This window comes from Heterocephalus glaber, unplaced genomic scaffold (genome assembly GCF_053883595.1).
Source record: "Heterocephalus glaber isolate CG9 unplaced genomic scaffold, H.glaber_assembly_v1.0 deba00000594, whole genome shotgun sequence".
Taxonomy (NCBI): domain Eukaryota; kingdom Metazoa; phylum Chordata; class Mammalia; order Rodentia; family Bathyergidae; genus Heterocephalus; species Heterocephalus glaber.
The window spans coordinates 32237240-32253728 of record NW_028258151.1 but is presented as its reverse complement, the minus strand read 5'-3'; the positions used below and the strand labels follow the sequence as shown (position 1 = coordinate 32253728).

The 16489-nt window shown below is 51.5% G+C and overlaps 1 protein-coding gene across 15 annotated transcripts in view; it reads right to left on the bottom strand.

Moving 5' to 3' along the window:
• The window catches only part of Tspan18 (tetraspanin 18), a 124463-nt gene that overhangs the window by 89934 nt on the left and 18040 nt on the right, over positions 1–16489 (bottom strand). For 14 of the 15 annotated variants that reach the window (XM_087205650.1, XM_087205651.1, XM_087205657.1 and 11 more), the window contains exon 2: positions 6640–6722. The gene's annotated coding sequence lies outside the window, so the exon portion shown is untranslated. Of the gene's footprint in view, positions 1–6639; positions 6723–10198; positions 10716–16489 lie in introns of those variants that run through there. The other variant, XM_087205652.1, reaches the window with a different exon arrangement.

Below are 16489 nucleotides of genomic sequence, written 5' to 3'. Positions count from 1 at the left end.
TTTTTAATTAGAACAGCTGGCTCCACAGACTGCAAGGCTGAAAGGGAAAGGGAAAACAGAGAGGACAGGAGGGAGGGCAGAGTAGGGCTCCCACTGAGCAGGTGGGACCAGCTCTGCAGGGGATGGGGGGGACCTCGAAGCCTCAGTACCTGCGGCAGGCGCGGGTCACAGATGGTGCCCAGAATCCGATGGCTCTCAAGAGCTGCGGCACCACCTCCAGGGTCCCCAGGACACCGGGCTCTGTCCTGACTCATCCAGTCCACCCAGAACCTACCTGGTCACATTGCAGGACTGAGCCCCGGGTCTCCTTTGCCTGGACCTTGTTCCATCCTCATGCTACAGCAAGGAGCCCCTGGGAAACATCTCCCTCTTGGCGGGCCAAGTGGCTCTACTCATGCAGCGGGCAGCCCAGGGACACGGTGCCTACAGGACATCTCAAAGCAAAGCCAACAATGTCAGTGCTAAAACGCTCTGCTTTCAAAAAGACCTCTGGGTAATCTGAGTGCTAAGTGATTGCCCCAGTCACTGGTGAGCTTTACTGAAGCTCTGGGTGAGCGCATCTGCCTGGCTTGGTCTTCACAATCATGGTGTTGGCATGGATGTGCATTGAGGAGCACCCATGTATTCCCACTGGCCCCAACAGATCTAGCGACAGGCGTTCATTTCCAAAGCGAGGATCCAGAATCCTGTGAGTTCCTTTTGCACCCGTTTCTTCTCCAACTTCTACAGTGCCGGATACCCCCGTGTTTAAACAACAGGTTTAAAATAAATGATATATTCAGGAGGCTGAGGCAGGAGACTGTTCAGGGCAAGGTGAACCTAGGTAACTTAGCAAGATCTTGTCTCAAAAAAAAATATGTATATCTGTATATATGTATTAATAAGTAAGGACTGGGGATATAGCTCAGTACTAATGCCCTGAGTTCAATCCCCAGGACCGCAATAAATATACCAATTAACAAAGAGGTTCTCACAGTGTTCTGTCTCTGACCTCTGTCATGTGAGGTCACAGTGTCCCTCCCCTCAGGGAGATGTGCCCCCTACAACTGCACCTGAATCCAGCCTTCCCAGCCTCCGGCACAGAGGGAAAATAATCCCTGTTCTTTAATGGTTCAATCCTAGGCATGTCACTGTAGCAGCCCTAAATGGACCGTGATGTTGAGTGACAGCAGACTTTGCCAGCCTGACTTGTGGGGCCGGACGCTGGCACTCGCCCGCCCTCGGACTGGAACCTGTGCTGTCGGCTCCCTCAGGTCTGCAGCACCTCCAGAGCCAGGCAGTGCCCTGAGACACATGTGCGACGAGTACGCATGCATATGTACACACACACACACACACACACACACACAGGTGTAAAAGGGGCGATGGAAAAATACAGTCAATGTTTAAAATTAAATGGAAAACATTACAGTAAAAACACGTGGCCAAGAACAAAGGGGTAAGTGTGTTAGAAGCGAGGCGTATTTCGAGGGGGATTCATGTCTGTGTGTCTTTCACTGTGATAATTTTTTTTAATTTAAGCATTCACCCAGTTGGGGCTGGGTGCGGCTGACTCTGTGATTGCCACTTGCCTAGCAAGCTTGAGGCCCTGCGTTCCATGCCCAGAGCTCCAGGAAAATAAAGCACAAAAAAGGGAATTTCAGGGGAAAACTGAGGGTTGCCCTAGCTCTAAGCTACCCCACCCCCGAAGATAACGTGTCTGTGTTCAAAGTATGGCTGCAGGGCCACGTGTGGTAGCACCACACTAAACACTGGCGGTGTTCTTTGATCACCCCTCCAATGTATCTATGCATACGTGTGTCCATGTTTACACATGTGTATATCTGTATGTGAGCATGCGTGATTATGTGTGCTTGTTTATGTGTACGTGTCTGCGTGCAGATGCACATTCTGTAGGTTCTTGGCTGTGCTTCCCTGGAAAACCTCGACTCCTACACCTCAGTCTAGCCCTGCTGAACCAACTGCTTTCTTGTACACTGGCAATAAGTAAGTAGATTTCAAACTGAAAACACCAAACCATTTCTACTAACACCCAAAGAAAGAAAATACTTAGTTACAAACCTAACAAAAAATGGACATGAGGAAATCTGCAAAACTGTGATGAAAGAAATCAAAGAAGAACTAAAGAAACGGAAGTTCCATCCATGTTCGAGGGGAGGAAACTCAGTACTGCCACAATGTCCCTTCTTCCCCACTTGATCCACAGAGTCAACATGATCCTATCAAAATCCCACAAGTTGTCTTGCTGGGTGTGGAGGTAAAGGCAATGATGAGCAAGGCTGCTGCACACCTGTGTGAGGACAGTGTTCAGCTCCTGGGGCGAATGGCGAGGAGCAGGGCGGCTGGGTCGTGTGCTGAGAGGGGGTCGGCTCCTGAGTCTGCTGAGCCGCCTTCCAACAGACTCCTCCCCCTCCAGCATTTGGTGTGGTCAGGGCTTTGCATTTTGTCCTTCTGCAAGTATGCAGTGCCGGCTAACTTTCACTTGCAGTTCCCCGGTGACATGAGACATGGGCATCTTTGCACGGACGTATCTGTCATTTGTAGTCTTCGGTGTAGCGCCCGTTCAGGACTTCTGCCATTTTAAAAAACTAGGTGGTTTGTTTTCTTGCTGTTGAGTTTATTTCATGTAACTTGTGTGTTTTGGATAACAGTTCTTATCAGATGGGTCCCACACTGCAGCTTACCCTCAATTCTCCCAACAGTGCCTTTCACAGAGCGCACACTTTACAATTTCTTGCCAAGTTCAGCCCATGTCGGCTTTCCCCTTAGAAAACCTTTCTGTTTTACACTTCTAACCCATCAAAGAGGCCAAAGAGTGCAGAGACCAAGCTGTCCCTGCTATGCAGAGCTGTGTGATCCTGTGCCAGCTGCTTCCCCTCTCTGATGCTCCCAGGGCACTGGAAAAGGGTTTCCAGTCCCTCCCTCCGAGGCACAGCTGGCTGTCTGCAAGTCCTCCTGTGTGGTTCACAATACGTATTTGCATCATTATTAAAAACAATCAGAAAGCCCCGAAGGGCACTTTCTGCTGCTTGAGCAAAAAGAGCCAGGATTTTCCCTGAGATGAGGAAATGAAGACTGATCTCTCCAGGAGGTCTAGGATGGTCACCCCCACAGCGAGGGGTCTGCCAGCTCAGCTCCCACTCCAATTCTGGGGGACCTCGGGGGAAAGCTAACTTGCTGAGCCTCCTGTCAGGAGCAGCCCAGTGTGCAGCCTTAAAACTGAACTTCCAAAGGAGGAAGGGGTTGGGGGCGGAAAACATGGGGAAGGGCAGGAAAGGGCCGCGGGCTGCTGAGATTCACAGGTGGACACAGCGCTGGCCAGAGCCACAGAGTTCCGGATGGCACTAGGCTGAGTGAGCAGGAAACTGGGGCGCTGAGCACCTGTCATCCTGTCCCCAGCACACGTGTCCCAGGGACAGAGCAAGGAGGAAGCAGAAGCTCCCGGGATAACCCGCTGTGGGATGTGCAGAAGAGAAAGGTGGTGCAGACTGCGCGAGTGGATCCCTTTCTACCTCACCAACACGCAGCTGGGAGGCCCCCTGAATAACACCGCCAGCTCCAAGGCAGCATCTGATGCCACAAGAAGCAAGGAGCCTGGGAGTGAGGCCCACACTGTGGCTCCCCCGACAGGAACTCTCGGTGGAGACTACATTATCCGTTCAGCTACCTTTCAGCCCCTCCGGCAGTGGCCTCACTGACCATGGACGAGTGCCCCAGGCTTGGTACGAGCAGCTAGGGAATTCTGCTCCACCTAGCAGAGGTCACGAGTCTGCTCAGAGCTTGAGTGACCTGGCCAAGACAGCATAGCGAGCAGAGCTGTGGCTAGGACTCAGGTCTTCCTCCAAATCACCTCGACCAGCGGCTCCTGCTCGCACCTCCGGCACCCATGGCCTCTGGAGTTGAGAAGGATGGGATTTCTCCCTGGACTCCATCTGAGCCTCCCCACCCCAGGACAGTGCCTCTCTCACCCCAGCAGCCTCCCCTGGGTCACCCCCATAACTGTACACCCTACCCTCTCCATCTGGAAACCAACAGTACCCAGCCTTGGTTGTAATCAGAACCACCTGCGGGGGGGCTTTAAAATACAGCAGTGCTCCTCAAAAAGTTAAACCTAGAAACATGGTCACCCAAATACAATCCTGGCATAAGAACCAAAATAGAGACCAAGGGAATAGAGTGGGGAGGCCAGACATCTATGAGCAATTGATTCCCAACAAGGGTGTCAAGACTGTTCAACAGGGAAAGTGCGGTGCCTTCGACATAGGGTTCTAGGACAGATATTTCCACTGAGGAAATGAGGTTGGATCCCTAACTCTTGCCATACACAAAACTTAACTCACAATGGATGAATGACCTAAACACAGAAGCTAAAACTCGAGCACTCCTAGAAGCAAGCATGGGGGTAAATCTCCATGACCTTGGATCTGGCAATGGATTGTTAGGTAGGACACCAACAACTAGGGCCAAGGAAAGAAAAAATAGGTAACAGGAGAGTGGGAACAGACTCCACTGTTGCAGACAGGCTGCTGTCACCTCCTGTCTTCCTGCCACCTGCTTCCTGCTGTCAGATCACGGGGCACTTGGTAAAAGCTGCCTTTCCTCACTCAGCCTGCTGCAGGGGACTGGCTGGGGAAATAAAAACAGAGGAGCTTCTCTTCCTGCCTGCGCTGCGCCCTGAATGTTGTGCAGGGCTGGGTGGGAGACCTGGGAGCAGGGCCACCACTCGAGGTGGTATCACCGTATATTCAAAGGGTGCCGTTGTGGGGTCAGAGATGCCTCTCTGGGTGCAGCAGGTGCTGGAGGAGCCCGAATTTGGGGTCTCCCCTCGCTGCTTGTTAAGAGTCATGGACAACTTCTCCAAACCCCAGAGGGCCCGACCTGCTAGGGATTATTAATGCCACCTCTGGGTATGGGCAGGATCAACAGGTATCCATGGAGGACCCGGTAAAGATGGCAGGGAGGGAAGCACCAGCTGCACGGTAGAGGCCAGGAAAGGCTGTTCACACCCAAGAGGGCCCTGAGCCCCAAGAAGGAAGTCAGAACAGAGACCTGACATAAGCCAGACCCTGCTCCCGGCCTGGTGCAGGAAGAGGCATGCGTCTCCATGGTAACCACACTGTTTGGTTACAAACACGGGCTCTTACATCCCCAGAGCCTGGACCTCTGCAGGGAGCTGACCTTGGGAGGTCACCCAGTCTAAAGGGGCTGCCACGGTTCGTGGCAAACAGGGCCTTCCCTCGGGGTCACTTTGCCCTGGGAGTTGCCTAGTGAGACGTGGGCTTTGTGCACATTTCACAGATGAGAATGCTGAGGCTGAAGGTCCAGATTCCTCACCCTGAAGCCTGCAGCCACTCAAGCCCAGAGCTGGGACTCAGCCTCTGGAGTCCGCCTCCACAAGACTGCTGACTATGGCTGTTGCTTTTGGGGGCCTTTCTGTTTTCCTTGTGAGCAACATTTTCCTGTTTCCAGGTTGATGCGAGGGACATCCCCAACCCTCAGGCTCTCCAGAGGGGAAACCTTGAACACTGGGCCCTGCTGTTCAGAAGAGACTTCCGGCTGGGAGAAGCCACTTGGGGCCAGGGAGGGGAGGGGACACTTTCCACCTCGCTGCCTTGACCCCTTCTCCTAAGAACACCAGGCAGGATCTGTTTCCTGTGGGACAGGCCCCACGTTTACAGGGAGGATTAAGGCCAGGGTCTGGTGACTGGTGGGGGCTGAGGGGACAGCAAGTAACCCACGAGTAGGTGTTACACTCCCGTTTTATTTTTATTTATTTAGTATTTTTTGTTATTGTTTTTTCAGACAGAGTCTTGCTATGTATACCAGGCCGGCCTTGAGCTCACTATGCAGCCCAAGCTGGTCTCAAACTTGCAGTGATCCTCCTGCCTCAGCCTCCTGGGGTTACAGGCAAGCATCACCACACTTGGTAACATCCATTTTAGAGGTCAGAAAACCAAAACCCACAGAGACTTTTGTGAAACGTTCAATGTTAAAAAAAAATTCTAGAATAAGAAAACAAACCATTTTTCTGCTGTTTCAGGAAACGGAATTTGAGATAGGCACTCTGGCTGATATATTTATTATTTTTAGCCTTGAGCTTCAAGTCACATAGCTAAGTAAGCAAAAGATGTAGGAACTGTGCCTCGTGGTTCAGGCAGTGGCTTCAGACCGAAGCTACCGTCCTCAGTGCTGTGTGACTCTGAGCAAGTCACTTGACTCTCTGGGCTCCCCTTCCTCTTCTCTAAGCTGGAAGGACAACAGCACCAAGATCTCAGGGCAGTTGAAAGATTCCCATCACATACACCTCAATTCACAGACCGGAAAATGAGGTCCCTGGGGGTGCACACCTGTAATCCCAGCACTTGGGAGGCTGAGGTAGGAGGATCACCTCGAGTTCAAGGCCAACCTGAGCTATACAACAAGCACTCATCTCAAAAAAAAAAACAAAAAAAAATGAAGTACACAAAAGAAAAAGAAGCCCACGGAGGCAAAGGAGCTGTAAGACACATTGGTGGCCAGGGCTGGCCGGGGTCAGACATCCTGGCTCCTTCTTTGGAACCTTCCGTGACACCACCTAGCTCATACTCACGTGCTCAGTGACCTCCCTCAGACGCCGCCCGCCCCGTGGCTGAAATTTACCTCTGCCAGCTGCTGTCTTTTCCTGCCCGCCCACAGGTGACAGAGTCCCCTTGCGTCTTCTGCTGGTGGCTTCCAGATCAACTCTAGAGGGAGAAAAGAGAAAGGTAAAGGTCTGTGGGCCATGGGGACAGACGTGGCTCCCCCTGCCCCATCTCTGTGCGTACTGAAACCAGACATGGACCTGCAGCTGGACGGCCAGCACCCAGGTCCCCAACACTGTGGCCCAGAGCCTGTGACAGGTTGGGGCATCTTTCTGGTCCCCTAATGTGCCGGGCCCGCACAACATCCTGAGATGCCCTTGCACATGCTAATGAGAAGATCACCCAGCGTCTCTTCTGCTTCTAGGTAGAATATGATTGACTTGGTGTGGCGTGGTGTCTCCTCAGGCTGAAGAAAGGCTTCCTACTAACTGTGAAAACGGGAAAGGGACTTAATCACCACCTAATGCACGCAGGCTCTCTGGGCAGACCAGTGACAGCAAGATTTGTGCACCAGATCCCTCTGGGGGTGAGGTCAACTCAGGTCCCCAAGTCCCGCAACAAGGATCGATGTCATCTCGTCCCAACAGCACACTTTCCAGCTCAGGCTTCAGCCTGTCCCAGGAACTGGGCAGCTCATGCAGCTGAGAGACAAGCAAGCAAAGTGGATGCCACTGGAGGGGAAGAGGGACGCTGAGGTCCCCAGTTCCACCCTCAGTGACAGGGCCAAGCAGCAGGGGGCCTTGATCCGTTCATCGCCTCAGGCAACAACAGTGACAACTCCAGGAAAGTCTCACTCTAGGAATGAGGACCATGAGTCCAGGTGGCAAATAACTGGCTCAAGGCTGAAAAGAGTCAGGGTCAGGACTGGAACTCAATCCACAGAAGTCCAGCCCGGTGCAGTGGGAGAGGCCGAGCAGGCGGCAGAGTTCAAGATCTGCCAGCACTGGTGACCCCAGGCATGGAAAGTCCTCCGACTGAGGGGGTGTAGTGTCTGACACGTCCCTGGTTAGTGATCATGTGGCCACTGTGTGAGAATGTATCGATCTTCCTGAATCTTTTTCCGGGCTGCACAGTAGCCCATGGGCCAAACCTATGTCCCATGGGAGGCATTTCTACTTCAAGTGACTGCTGCCACATCCCAGGATGCCCACATCTGCACAGCTGCCTTTGGAAAGATGCTGATGCTGACCTTCCCAAATGCTGGCTGGACTCGCAGCAAACTGTGGGAGAGCAGGAGCCTTTTGTCTGAGTTACGAATTGGAACCCAGGGCTCTGCTTACAGAATGGCTGCCTGCAAATGGCTCCATGGCTGGGGCGGACATTCCGGCTCCACTGCTTGGGGCCTCCCCGGGCCCAGGCGCTGCATTTACTGGCTCAGAAGTGATAATGAGCTTTCATGAGATCCAGGGACAGCACAGAACACGTATTAATGTCAAGTGTGCCCGTCAGCCCGGCAGCCTGGGTGAATGTCACACATTAACGAAATTAAAGGCCGCAGCCGCGCGGGGAAGGAGCAGCAGGTCTCATGTCAGGAGGGTGGGCAGGGCCTGTTGCTAACAAAATTACTTTCCAGCTCTGGCACTCCGAGCCTCGAGCTCTCTCTGGGCTTGGAGGGAATTCTGCCCTCCTACAGTCTGGAAGGAGATTAGTTTATTACCACTCTGCCTGGAGAAACAGAACCAACACTAATCCCGATTCCTGTCAAGCAAATCTGCACTGTGCAGGGGGAATGGCTGGGCTTGGGGCTACTTCTCCATGTGTCCTGAGACCCCAGCCCAGGTCCCGTGGCCCCTAGGGGAGGGCAGGGGCTGCAGATGTTTTTCCGACCAAAGAAAGGAGTTCAGGGTTTAGGGCTGGGCAACAAGTGGCAGTGTGGAAAGATGATGAGGGGACAGCGGCAGCGGTGCCCTTCACCTGACTTCGTCCTGGGCTTTGGGACTGAACGGCCCAGGGCAAGAGCCACCCCACCACCACCACCAAGGCTTGAGCTGGTCCAGCTTGAAACCCTAAATCCAGCCCTTCTGATCACAGCCTGTGACCTGGAACGAGGGACCTGCCGAGTCTGGGAAGCAGGGCACCAAGCCTGGTAGCTCCTGTGATGGCAGGAGGGTCGCTGTGAAACACCCACGAGAAGCAGCAAGAACCCGGCTCATCGTACCATAGCTCTCAGGCCCAAGTCTCCTCGGATTGCAATCATGCCATCAATACTGCCAATTCATTTCATTAATGTTGATGCCACTTTTGTGTGATGCAGCCTGGTTTCTGAGATGGGAAATGGTTTTTAAAAGTCATGCCTTATGCACAGGGAATGGGGAAAAAAATAAGAACCAAGATACATCATGTACAGGTACAAGCACCCAATAATAAATGTAAACGTATTGTATACCTAAAATGTACCAATAAAAGAATAAAAAAGATGGGCTGGGGATTTAGCTCAGTGGTTCTGGCGCCTGCCTCTCAAGCGCAAGGTCCCGAGTTCGATCCCCGGTACCAAAAAAAAAAAAAAAAGAATAAAAAGAAAAAAAAGTCATGCCTCAGAATCCACAAAATATAGGAAGAGCTTAACAAATGGTGTGAACAAGATGAGAATTGGCCAGGTCTGCCTATTTTGCAGCCTGGCTCAAACTAGCTGGCCTTCCTCTTCCTCTGTCTTCTAAACGATGGGCTGGCTGAGCACTCCATTTATAAGAAAAATTCAGGGGCCACTCCAGTGTCCTGGAGGAGGCCCAGTGAGACTCTTGATATTGACTCTGATGTCTCCAACTCCACTTTTAAGTTTTTAATTAAAACAGAGCGCACACACACTAGTGCAAAACACCATGCCCACAAAGCCCACTGCAATGTCACAGCAGAGGAGCCCTGGGAAACAGACACCCACACCACGGCCATCTCTATTCTTTTCCAGCTCCTTCTGCCAGGTCAGCCGACTCTGTTCCCATCACCATCGCCGCTGTCTGATGCTGCCTAGCCAGCCTGCAGCCTGCAGCCTCTGCTGTCGACGAGCCGCTACATGTACAATGCTGGTGTCGGGCTGCCTGGCCTCCTTCACTCCATACACAAGACATTTTATCATCTACTCCTCAGCTACGCTCCAGGCCACCCCCAGGTCCTCACACTACGCAGACTCCACCATCAAAGTGAACTCACCTGGACTCACACACCCCACCAGCACGCTCAGCCACCCTCACAGACATTCACTCTGCCTGGAACACTTTTTTTCCTTTCCTAACTCTGAGCTTCACACTTAGCAAACTCCGGCTCATCCGTCAAAATCTTCCCTCAAACAGCTGGGTGTAATGACACGCACTTATAATCCCAGCACTCAGGAGGCTGAGGCAGGAGGATCACTGCGAATTTGAGGCCAGCCTGGGCTACACAGTGAGTTCAAGACCAGCCTGGACTACAGAGTGAGACCCTGTCTCAAAACAAAACAAAACAAAACAAACTTTCAATCATCCCTTCTGAGAAACTTTCCCAGTCCCCTAACAGGCATGATAAATCACTACTCTCTGGGTTCCCCCAGAAATTTGTATGTATAGTAGTATATTTTTTGTTCATGTGATTTTTTTTGCACCTACCAGACTATAAGTCACTCAACAATAGATGATGTCTTCCTCACTCTGTGTGTCGCAGACTCTGACTCAGTGTTGCATGGATGGACAGTTGCTAGGAAGGTGGACACCGGCTGGGTACAGAATGATCTATGAAAGAACCTGAATGGTGGAAAAGAGAAACTAGGATATGGTTGGTTGTGGGGACAGAAAGATGGATGGATGGATGGATAATGGATGAGTAGATGAATGGACGATGGAGGAAGGGAAGAAGGGAAAGAGGGAGGGATGATGGATGTGTAGATGGATGGGTAGTGGCTGGATGATGGATGGATGGAAAGAGGGATGGAGGGACAGATGACGGATGGATGAATAGATGGGTGGATCAATGAATGATGCAAGAATGGTTGACGGAGGGAGGGAAGGACAGATGGATAGATGAATGGATGGATGATGGACAGATGATGGCTGGCTGGATGAATGACTGATGGATAGAGGGAGGAAAGAAGAGAGGGATAATGGATGATGGAAAGAAAGACAATGGAGGGCAAACAGATCTACAAAAGAATCAGTTAAATGAATGGTGGGGAGGTAGAACTAGGTGAGTGGATGATGAAACTACTTGTACAATTTTCACTAGACCCTGACAGATGGAGACTCACAGCTATGAAGGGTCCTGCCTTAGTCTTCCAGAGTCTGTGAAACCGAGCAGAGGCCACATGGTCAGCCTCCAGCTCATTCCATCTCACCACCTGCTCTATCTATAGATCAATAAGACCTTCAAGAAGGAGGGGTCAGGGCTACCCCCTGCCTTGGCCTTGGTTGAGGCAGGTGGTCAATAATTCTTTAGCGTGGCAAGAACAGCAAAACTGTCCTGGGTCTGAATCATGACCTAGTCTGCAGGGGAGTGGGTTTGTCAATTGTGTGCAACCAGCCAACTACAGGCCAGCATAGGATAGGTTGCCTGCAGAAAGAGCTCCTGATGGAAGCCCCGTGCCACCTGCAAAGATGGCATTTCCATTGGCGGGGGGTGAACATGGTAATGGGCCAGGATACTGGGACAGCATAGCATCATTTTGACGGTACTTGAGGCTGGGCTGGTATAGAAACTCATGTCCCAGTATGGCTGCTGCCCTCTGTAATGGGGACAGGGGACAGGGAAGGACGTGGGGAGCTGGACACAGAATGGATCTATGCAAGAACCTGAATGGTAGAAAGGAGGAACTAGATTACAGTTGGCTGCAGGGATGGTAAGATGGATGGATGGATGGATGGATGGATGGATGGACGGATGGGTGGGTGGATGGATGGATGAGTGGCTGGCTGGGTGGTTGGATGGCTGGATGGGTGAGTAGATGGGTGAGTGGGTGGGTGGATGGGTGTGTGGATGTGTGGACAGATGGATAGAAGGATGTGCTATAAAGCACTATGGAGAGACGAGGCTTTCATTTCCCACAGGCCTTGTTTGAAATCTCACTCTGCCCCTTGCCACCCACAGAACATGGAAAGAAAGTTTCCTATACCATAAACCTCAGGACAGTCACCAGCTGAGTGTAAGTGTGGAAATCACAGTCCTGGCTAACAGGCTGAAGTTAGGGATTTGATGAGCTAACAGAGTGCAAGTGATTCGCATGGTGCCCAGGACATCAAAAGCACTTGATACACAGGGAAAACAGGGCCTTGAAATATTATCTGTGCTACTTCATGTCAAAGGGTAGGGGCCCGTAAGGGTTCCACATGTGAAAATCAATCAATGGAATGGATCACATCCACAGAAGGGGCGAAACATGTGATCATCTCGATTTGCAGAAAAAGCATCTGACAAAAGTCAACAGGCTTTCATGACCAAAACATTCAACAGACTCAAGAGAACGAAAGTCATATATGTAGGGCCAGGGATTTAGCTCAGTGGTTCTGGCGCCTGCCACGCAAGCACAAGGTCCCGAGTTTAATCCCCGGTACCAAAAAAAAAGTCATATATGTAAAACCCATGGCAAACATTGTGGTGACAGGCTGAGACCTTTACCCTAAGGTCAGGAACAAGATAAGGACACCCACTTCTTCCACTTCTTCCACATTTAACAGAGTGCTGCAGGTTCCAGCCAGAGAGTTTTGCTGTTTATTTTTTTATTTTTCACAGTACTGGGGATTGAACGCAGGGCCTTCATACTCAACTACATCCCCAATCTTCTTTCATCTTTGATTTTGAGACAGTGTCTCACTAAGTTACCCAGGCTGGGCTCAAACTTGTGACCCTCCTGCTTCAGCCTCCCAGAGTGCTGGGATTACAGGCATGCGCCATCACACCTGGCTTTAGCCACAGCAATTTGACTATGATTTCTTTTTTTTTTTTGGTACCGGGGATCGAACTCGGGACCTTGCACTTTCGAGGCAGGTGGCGGGACCACTGAGCTAAATCCTCAGACCTGGCAATGATTTCTTCCATATGACACCGAGGGTATAGGTAACAAAAGAAAAAACAGACAAATTGGACTTCATAGAAATGTATAATTTTTGTGCGCAAATTTATATTTTGTGCAGTTATTTATACATCTTGAATACGATAAAGAATCAATACCCAGAACTCCTAAAAATAACAAAAACAAAAAACCAAGCAAAACAATTAAAAATGGGCAAAAGATAGTAATGGGGATTTTTCTAAAGAAGATATACAAATGGCAAATGTATATTAGAGATGTTCAACCTCACTAATGACTAAAGATGCAAATCAAAACTACAATGAGATACCACCCAACTCCCATTAGGACGGCTACTATAAAACAAAACAAAACAAAGAAAGAAAACAATAAACGTTGGCAAGAACGTGGAAAAACTAGAACCCTTAAGCACTCTGGGTGAGAATGTAAAATGGTACAGCTGCTCTGCAAAACATGACAGTTCTTCAAAATATTAAAAATTACAGTGTGATCCAGCAATTCTACTTCTAGATATAGGCCCCAAAGAATGGGAAGCAGAGTCTCAAAGCAATATCCACACATCCATATTCATAGAAGCATTATTTGCAACTAAAACTTGGAAGCAATCCAAGTGTCCATCAATGAAAGAATGGATAAACTGTGGTCTATTCAGCTGATGAAATAGTATGCATCCTTAAAAAAGGAAAGGAATTCTGACACATGCTTCAACATGGACCCTGAGGACATTGTGCTAAGTGAAATAAGCCACGCACAAAAAGCCAGATACTATATAATCCCACTCATGTGAGACAGGTAGAGACAGAAAGTAGAATGTGCTTCCCAGGGACTGGGGAAAAGGAGGAATGGGGAGCTATCACTGAACGGATTACAGAGTTTCCACTTTATAAGAGGAAGAGTTACAGAGAGGGTGTTGCTAATGGTTGTACAATACAAAGGTACTTAGGGGTGTAGTGGTGCACATCTCTACTCCCAGCACTCTGGGAGGCTGAAGCAGGAGGATCTCTAATTCGAGCCAAACCTGGGCAACTTAGCAACTCAGCAGTTGCTAAGTCTCAAAATAAAAAGTAAAAAGAGGCAGGGGATGTTGTTCAGTGCAAAGGCACTTTGTTAAATCCCCAGCACTGCAATAAATAAATAAAAATGTATTTAATACTACTGCATTTAAAAATGGTCCATCTTGGTAAATGTTATGTGTATTTTACCAAAATTTCAAAAACAAAATTGGAGGGAAAAGGCAATGACCATGTTTGGTGGTTCCAAGCTCCGCTCCTCAGAGCAGTCGCTCCCTGAGGCTCCCACACCAAGAACAGATGTGCCCACGCCCGTTCCCACGCCCACACGTAATTCACAACAGCTGGACTCGGGAACGGCTCAGACCGCCGATTTGGCTCTGAGTCCTAGAATCCCAAGTCAGGAGGCCTCCCGAGAGGAGGCGGCGGCTAGGGAGGCTGCCAGGAAGAGGCGGCAAGGAAATCTCTCTCATCTGCCCCCTGCATCTCTCAGTCTCTTTCTCCTGCTCCAGCCCATCACCCCGCCTCGCCCTTCTAAGTGTGGGGCCACGAGGCCTCCTTTTCTCCGGGCCCTGGTCCCACCCACCCTCCGGGGCCTCTGGCCCTAGGGACCCCGGAGGGCGCGGCCAGCCTTATGGCCCCTTGGTGACAAATCTGAGCTCTGCAGTTTATGGCTCCAGAGCAAAGCCAGCGCTTTGTTTTGCTTTGTTTTAAATTAGCAACATAGGGGTGGGCGGGAGCGAGGAGTCCCACTGCGTCCCGGCCCGGAAGCCCCTAATGAAGTTCCCTGAGCTCAAGTCCTGGAAGGAGGGGGCTCCTCATCCCTACCCTGTCACTCAGCGCCCCCATTCTGTTCCCACAATGAGTCCTCTTCTGATTGTGCCCCAGGGTCCTAGTGGGGCGGAGTAAGGCTGTGACACCCTTAAAAGATGCAGGACTTATTTTTCTCGGGGAGTGGAGCACAGCCAGCAGAGCGACCGCCCTGCCCCCAGAACACAGGACTCCTGCCCAGAGCCCAGTAGCTTCCAGTGCCCGGGGAAGGGGAGGATGATGCACCACGGATCAGCACTGAGGCTGCTGACCCTCACCTGTGCACCAGCTCCCCCTGGTCCCCGGCTCTTCTCAGGACAGCACATGTCAGCGGCACCCCCAGGTTCCCCTCCACGCTGTACCCGCCTGACAGACGAGGCCCAGCTGCCCTGCTGAGCAGGAAGGAGAACGAAGCCAGGAGTCCTGGACCCCCTACCGGCCTGAGCACCACCCCAAGTCTGCACACCGCCCCAGCCTCCCCCTCTGTCTTCCCTCTGCCTCCTGGGACCTCACTTGACATCTGAATGCCGCTGATTCCTCCCACGCTGCCTGGGGATATTAGCACTGTGCCCATTGCACAGATGGGAGAAGGGAGCTGCGCGCGCGTGTGAACACTCACAGCAATTTACAGAGAAAGGGAAATGAAAAACAAAGGATTGCAGCTGCATCTCCTCCCAGGCAGACCTGCCAGGCAGGGCCCCAGTGGGCCCTGGACTCAGTGGCAGGGACTCGTCCAGGAGGCGGAGCCGAGACTGCCTGGCCCGCCCTGCGCGTGCCCTTCCCACACTGACGAGCGCCATGGCCTCAGGCTGTCAGGCCAGCACTGTCGATGCCAGTGTCCTTCCCCCCAGGAAGACGCCAGAGGTTCGCAGGCCACTGGGCAGCTTGGTCAAACAACCGGGGGTCACGGGCGTCGCGGACAGCAGTGCTGTTGGGACGGGCTGGGTGTGGATGGAGGGTGGCTCGATGCATTCCAGACCTTGGACCAATGCCATGTGCAGCCCTCAACGAGAGGGAGGGTGCATCCCAGCCCTCCTGCCTCTGGGAGAAGAAGCTAAAAGCCACAGGACAGTAATAGAGACGTTTCTAAACTGGCCACTCTGGCACGATCAAGGAAGCCGGAAGCTGAGCCCTGGAACTGGAGTGGAGTGAAAGGCCCCACCGCTGGGCCTATTAACGCAGACTTTATAACCCGCAGGGCTGCGGTGGATTTTGGAAAACCGCACCCCAATTCTTGGTAATTCTCCCCTGCTCCAGTCCTAGTAAATATATTCTAATGCAGAAAGGGGGCTGCAGGAGGTAAGACCGCAGAACCATTAGCATTTTGATGAGTTTTCCCAACACGTGTAACCAGAGAGCTTTAAAATTTATAGCATGGAGATTAGTCTTTGAAACACACTCCTCCCTCCCCAGCTTGACTGAAGTGGCCAAGAACTTTTTACCCCTTTAAGGACTTTGCTTAAGAAAGTCAGGATCTCAGAAAGCTGTCAAGAGTCCTAGGGAAGCCAGCGCAGTGGTACAGCCCAGTAATTCCAGCACTGGGGAGGCTGAGGCAGGAAAATTACTGGGAGTTTGGAACCAGCCTAGAGCAGCCCCTGCCTGTCCATAAGAGCAGGGCACATCTGTTTGTAAGGGACAAGGCCAGGCCTCTTCACATCCATGTACTCACTCAGCAGCCTCCCTACCGTGATTCACAGAGTGACCACACACTACATGCCTAGGAGACAGGAACAGGAAGACGCCTCGGCTCACAAGCCCCTGCCCTCCAGAAACTTCAGTGACAGAATGGGAAATTGCAGAATTGAGGATTGCTATAAAACTTGATGTGCGATTGGGGCTAGTCCTGCCGCTGGGGACCCCAGCAGGAGGGCAGAGGTCCGCAGAGAGGTCAGGCCCCTCATGCAGGTGAGTGTATGGGGCCCCCGGGTTCCGTCCTTCCTGAAACCCTGCTCTGGGAAATGTGTGAGCCACGCTGTGTGAGAGATGAGGTGAGGGGCTCCTCCTAAGACAGCAGTGCCAAACCCTTCGCACCAGGGAGCAGTTTCCTGGAAGACAATCTG